This window comes from Epinephelus fuscoguttatus, linkage group LG3 (assembly GCF_011397635.1).
Source record: "Epinephelus fuscoguttatus linkage group LG3, E.fuscoguttatus.final_Chr_v1".
NCBI lineage: Eukaryota > Metazoa > Chordata > Actinopteri > Perciformes > Serranidae > Epinephelus > Epinephelus fuscoguttatus.
In genome coordinates, this window is record NC_064754.1 from 37,814,393 (window position 1) to 37,821,444 (window position 7,052).

Below are 7,052 nucleotides of genomic sequence, written 5' to 3' on the forward strand. Positions count from 1 at the left end.
AAAGCAGCTCCAAAACTGTCCTGACAATATTCTGATTTTTTTTCTCAGCCTGTCCACGCTATTAATCAGCCCCTACTACCACAAATCTCCTCTCAAGTTTAGCTGACCCCAACCTTTGCACTGACGTTGTCATGTCAGATTGTGGGAATTAATTGAATTTGCATGTTGCAAACATGTTTTTTCATAGAATGTTTTACAGTCCTCTTTTCACATGCTGTTTAATAATTAAAACTAATGTTTAGATAGTCCATGAGTTATGGTAAAGACTGTTTTCTTCCACCCTTTGTCAATAGGGGGTGCTGCAGCACCCACAGCACCCACCTTCTCACACCCGTGCAGAGGCGCCTGTGTTTATTCTAAAGTGCCTGGGTTGGTAGCGAAAGAAATACAGGAACTGGACCCAAATGCAAATGCACGACACAGACACAAAAACTAGATGAAAATTGCAGGGCCTCTCCAAAACTGGACCCTATCCACTGCCACCCCGTTAAAGGTTTTTTTGGGGGGAATTTTTCCTTATCCGGTGTGAGAGTCCTATGGACAGAGGGATGTCGTATGTTGTAAAGCCCTGTGAGGCAAATTGTGATTTGTGATATTGGGCTTTATAATAAAACTGATTGATTGATTGACTTCACCGCTGAGCGTAACTCTGTTTGTTGTCACCCTCTCAGCTGAATAAAGCTCCCCTCACTGTGTAGGGTTTAAATACAGCATCAAGCTTTGGGACTTCACAGGAAACACATGCATACAAACTTGACAAAATTATAATCGGAACTCAAAAGTCCAAGTACCCTTGCTGGCTTGATACTATCTTCTAGTTCTATGAGATTCCTACTGACAACTGTCCAAAAGTCACACACACACACACACACACACACACACACACCAACTAAAACACTGTCACTGGAACAACCACATTGCGCCCTCGAGGCCAAATGGAGCAGATAGCTTTCTTTGGGGTCACCAGCAGTGTTGCTTGGTAGTGTAGTATTGCCATGGATGTGTAATGAGAAGGGTAAAGGAACAGTGCTGGGCTTTGATACCAGTTTCCACTAAACCCACTGATAGCCAAATGCAAAGTTATTTTCCCTCTCATTCACTATAGCTGGCTCGAGACAGAGTGGCTGAGGGGTGAAGAGGGAACACTAGTGCGCTTGCTCTGTGGACCCCACAATACAGAGGATCCAGGTAAGTTCATACCCTGAAGTAGAACTCTTTCTGCTTAATGTCCGGTGCTGTATCCAGTTCTCTTTATGCATCTATTGTGCAGCCCAAAATTTGTGACCACGCAGACTGTACACAAATCAAGTCATAAAATGACTTCTCTTCATCAATGCCTCTGATCTCTTGCATAAAGTAGTGTATTCCCCATCCTGGTCCTATTCTTGTTAAGCTGTTGCCCATTGTCTTTTTACATTTCTCTTGTCCAGCCAAAAACAACAAATACAATAGCTCCCCTTGCCGTCATGAGCTGGTTATTTTCTTTTCTAATGCACATGTTTCTTCTTCTTCTTCTTGATTTCAATGGCAGTTGGCAAACAGTCTTATTGTGCATTAGCTACTGCCACCAACTGGAATGGAGTGTGGATTGGGAAATGTGCATGCGCAGAATGGCAAACTGATGCAGACCTTCCACTGTAGTAGTAATGGACATCTATGTGACTGGTACAAGTCTGCAGCTGTCCCAGTATTAGGAATGTAGAAAGTAGCCTTTGATCAGACCCATATTGAAGTTACTTAATGCCTAAACTGTGATCATATCAGTAGAATTTATTTTTTGTATTGTTAAATCACTGATTACTTGTTTTAATTAAATACATTTTCTCACACCAGTATTTTGTATTTTTTTTTTTTTTTTATTAACGTAACATGTATATGTAACATCAGAGAGGAAATATGATGGGGACAAACACGACCATGCAAGAATAAGTGAATGAAAAGGCCCACCTACAAATCATTTACCAAAGATCGTATTGATTAATTAGTAAATGACAAGCACATATTTGAAGCAATAGCATTTAATTTCAAACTAAAATTTACAAAATACATTTTTGGATCAATTTACAGAATGTTGAGCATCTATGGTTTCAAATACAATGCTGGTATTAATCTTTTAACCACATACTGTATGATTTGGCAAGGGTCCATTCCACTTTTACTCTACTGGAAACTACAAAAGTAAAGCTAAATAAAATATGAATAAAACCAAAAAGAGTGACTGGTAGTATTTTAAAGGTTGCTCCAAATTAGCTTGTTGTTTTCTAATAAAAATGTGTTTAAATAACAAATGTATTTCTAGGAAACACTGCATTACAAGGTAACAATACAAATATGCTGCCCTGCTGTATCATGCGTCATATCAAGGACACTGTATGTCTGCTTAAATGACAATAAAACACTCTCCCTAAAGTAATGCAGGCAATGTTATGTTGACAGTGTCTAAAGACTGATTTAAGGATAGCATTCTTTATTATTCACTTCATTTCCTTCAATAACTGAATTCTTTGCAAATATACTAAGGAACAGTACAATTTGCACAAAGCACCCACTGATAATTCATGTGAGTCTCTTAGGCTGTTTTCTCTTTAGCTTGAGCAGCTGGATCGGTGGAGATCTGATCTGGACAAGGTTTTTTAGTAGGGTCTGTCAAAACAGGTGGAGGCATGTTCAGACACACAGCCTGAGCCCTGAATACCTCCATCTCCTCCGGCTCCACCTCCCTCCTCCTGCTGAACAGGTACAAACGCAGGAGTCTCTTTGGCTCGTCAAAGCGCATCACCACACAGTCTGGACAGGACGTATGGAGGACAGTCACAGTGAGGTTAAATCCACCAAAGGTGAAGCTGCTGCCTTCTAGTTTGATGTTAGCGTGCATATATTGACAGCTGTCATTAAAGCCGAAGATGCGTGTGAAGGACATTTTTGAGGTTTCATTGGCATTGGTAAAGATGATCCTGGCACTGTCTCTTTTCTTAAATTTTTCCAGATGTGCTGGATCACTCAGACTGCCTGCAACTAAAACCCATCTTCCCTCCAAATGGTGAAGATCCAGTTGATTCAAAGGCCGGACCGAGTCCTCACAGGCCAGAGGAGCTGAGTGGCTCACAGACACCAAGCAGAGGAGAGTGATGACGTAAACAGCAAACATGTCTTCGCGTTATGAAATGCTGTCTACAGATTTGTATGCAAGCAACACTGTCTAACTGAAATTAGGCTGGTTAAAGGGTTTTATAGTTGTTTTAGAGACCTCCTGTTTCACAATGCTGCCAAAGAGCAGAGTCCCCTTTTCCAAGTGTTGATTCTCCGGTTGTGAAATGAGAGAATGTTTATTAGACTATTAAATATTAACCCTGGTTGGCTTTCTCTTACTGTACCTATGGTGTATAGTATAATATAAACTTTATTTACAGAGCGCTTTTCTTAACAATGTTACGACGTGCTTAACAAGAAGAGATAAAACCAAATAAGGTAAAAACAGACATGGCAAGTGACTAAAAGACTGATACACAAGAAGCAAAAAACAGTTAAAATTAATAAATACAAAAAACCAAACAAATTAAAACAGTATAAAGTAAAAGCAGTCAAACATTCCCAAGAGCTTTCACAAATAGAAAGGTTTTAAGACGAGATTTAAAAGAGGCAAGGGACTTAGTGTGCCTTAGTTCAATAGGCAGAGCATTCCAGAGTGTGGGGACTTTAACCGCAAAAGCACGATCTCTCTTTGTCACAAACTGGGACCTGGGAGTAAGCAGCAGGGCTCCAACCGTGGATCTCAGTGGTCGAGAGGGCACATACTGTGTCAATAAGTCTGTAATAAATTTCGGCGCTAGACCATTTAAGGCCTTAAAAGTGAGTAATAGAATTTTAAAATCAATTTGAGAACTAACGGGGAGCCAGTGTTGGGAGGCAAGCACAGGGGCGATGTGCTCATGCCTCTTTGTCCCAGTAATGAGTCAGGCAGCAGCATTTTGGACCAACTGGAGACGATGGAGGGAGCTCTGATTATACCTGAGAAAAGTGCATTGCAGTAATCAAGTCGCGAATAAATAAAAGCATGAACAATTTTCTTTTAGGTCCAAGAGTGATAAATATGACCCAATTTTCGCAATCATCTTGAGCTGAATGAAACAAGACTGAACAACACTCTTGACTTGATTATCAAAACAGAGTTTGGCAGCAAAAATCACACCTAGATTCCTAGCAGCCTGCTTAATATTCTTTGACAGATTCCCAGATTAGCACCAGCAGCGCTGATGAAATCTGGGGGGCCGAACAGAATGACTTACGATTTCTCATCATTGAATATGAAGAAGTTTTGGGACATCCAGGATTTAATGTTGGAGAGGCAAGATGAGAGATTAGATAGGCTGCTAGAATCTGTGGTTTTTAATGGCATGTACAACTGAGTATCATCTGCATAGAAACGGTAAAGCACATCATGAGTCTGGATAACCTGGCCGAGAGGGAGCATGCATATGGAAAACAGAAGAGGGCCAAGGACAGAGCCTTGAGGGACACAACACCTCAACTTGGTTTAGTGTGTGGCACAAATTGTTAATTAAATGCAATTTAATTGCGTTTATACTTCTGCATTCAATGTTTTGGTGGAATAATTATTTTACAGACAATGTTTTACTTAGTGGTCGTGAATTAAGAGTTGTATACACTCATTTTCTCATGATATTTTAGGTAGTTAGTGAAAGCATCTAAGCAGGAGAATTTCCATCCTAACTCTGCATATTGAGTATCTGGCTGTCAGCTTACAATGGTGTGAAATTATTATGCAAAATCTGTGCTAACATACAAAAAGACAGGAATAACACTTTTGAATATTGAAGCTAAAAATTATGTGTATACACATCAGTTTAATAATTAGAATGATTAAGTGGCTTCATACTAAATAACTTAGACATACATTTAATTTACAGATTTACAACAACAGATTTAATTTTAAACTCTTCGTTGCAAGTTTTCTTTATCGTTGTGAAATTCAATTTGGAGGGAGCTCTCTGAGTGCAGGACTGTAAATTCCTGAATGCTCTCAGAAACCATCCACATTTGCCAACTATTGCCAGACTGATCCTCATTAAGACAACAAGAGATGCAGTACTTTCTCCTCCAAGCATTTACTGACTGGGCAAGCTATACAAAGCCCTAAGCCTGGTGAAAGTCCACTAACAAGGCCGTGTGGTCATATACTTTCTACAAGTTATCATTAAAAATCACATTTCAGTCAGGAGAATTTAAGTCAAAGAAACTTTATTTCCATTTGCAGTTTGATGTTTGGTGGTATGGCTCTGTTCTGGGGCCTGTCTGCCCTTCCACGCGCCTACGTGGAAAGCTGAAGGCAGAGAGACCAAACTTCTCCGCCCTCTGTGCATTCAAGGAAAACCTGAGGAAGAGAGAGCAAACCTCTGTGCCCTTCCATGCGCCTACATGAAAGCCTAATGTAAGGAGAGCAGCAGCAAAGACCCCCTCAGGATAATAAGGTTCAAAACAGAGTGACACATGGCTAAACAAAGACTGTGGTACCACTATGAACAGCCTTGGAGATTATGGTCTCTTTGTATGCAAAGCACTGCAACTGGATTTCAAATCTTCCCTGAAAACTTGTTTTTATATCTTAAACCTGCAATCCATTATGAATATAAGCAGGAGACCCTCATCCATTTAAAATTCTTATTAGAGGTTATTCTGGTGAAAGTACCGCAAAAGTAGTATAATAACTAACTTATTACTCTCTATAGACAGCGGATAAGGAAAAACTCCCCAAAACAAACCCCTTTAACGGGGAAAAAAAACATGGTAGAAACCTCAGGAAGAGCAACTGAGGAGGGATCCCTCTTCCAGGACGGACAGACGTGCAATAGATGTCGTACAGAACAGATCAGCATAACAAATTAACAGTAATCCACATGACACAATGAGACAGAGAAAGAGAGAGAGAGAGAGAGAGAGAGAGAGAGAGAGAGATGCAGGTAATGACAGTAGCTTACAACAACATTATTGAAAGTAATAATATTATAGTTATAGTTCTGGCTACTGCGGTACAATATGTTGAAAGAATGTATTAATATCTGGCAGTATACAAGTGTGACAATAGTCATATGTGTATAATAACAGTAGAAGTATGACTAATGACCAATGATGGCAGCAGCAGCAGGAGGCATCTGGCAGGACCACGGCAGCAGCACAACCACACACGTCACGCTGTCCAGGCACCGCTGCGATATGAGTTAACCTGAGAGACAGTGGAGCACAAAGGCTCCGGAGAAGAAGCCGAGTTAGTGAAATCCAGAATGGCTGAGTTAGCAAGATGCAGTAATAGAATACGAGAGAGAGAGAGAGAAAAAGAGAGAGAGAGAGAGAGAAGGAGAGAGGTGCCCGGTGTATTATAGGGGGGTCCTCCGGCAGACTAGGCCTAAGTCAGCCTAACTAGGGGCTGGTACAGGGCAAGCCTGAGCCAGCCCTAATTATAAGCTTTATCAAAGAGGAAAGTCTTAAGTCTAGTCTTAAATGTGGAGACGGTGTCTGCCTCCCGGACTGCAACAGGAAGATGATTCCACAGGAGAGGAGCCTGATAGCTGAAGGCTCTGGCTCCTGATCTACTTTTGGAGACTTTAGGGACCACGAGTAACCCTGCGTTCTCAGAGCGCAGAGTTCTGGTGGGATAATAAGGCACTATGAGCTCTCTAAGATATGACGGAGCTTGACCATTTAGAGCTTTATAAGTTAAAAGTAGGATTTTAAATTCAATTCTGGATTTTACAGGGAGCCAGTGCAGAGAAGCTAAAACAGGAGAAATATGATCTTGTCTCTTAGTTCCTGTTACAGTAATCCAGACTTGAGGTAACAAAAGCGTGGACCAATTTTTCTGCATCTTTTCGGGTCAGCATAGGCCTAATTTTCACAATATTACGCAGATGAAAAAATGCAGTCTGTGAGGTTTGTTTTAAATGAGAATTAAAAGACAAATCTTGATCAAATATTACTCCGAAGTTTCTTACGGTAGTGCTAGAGGCCAGAGCGATGCCATCTAGAGAAACTATGTC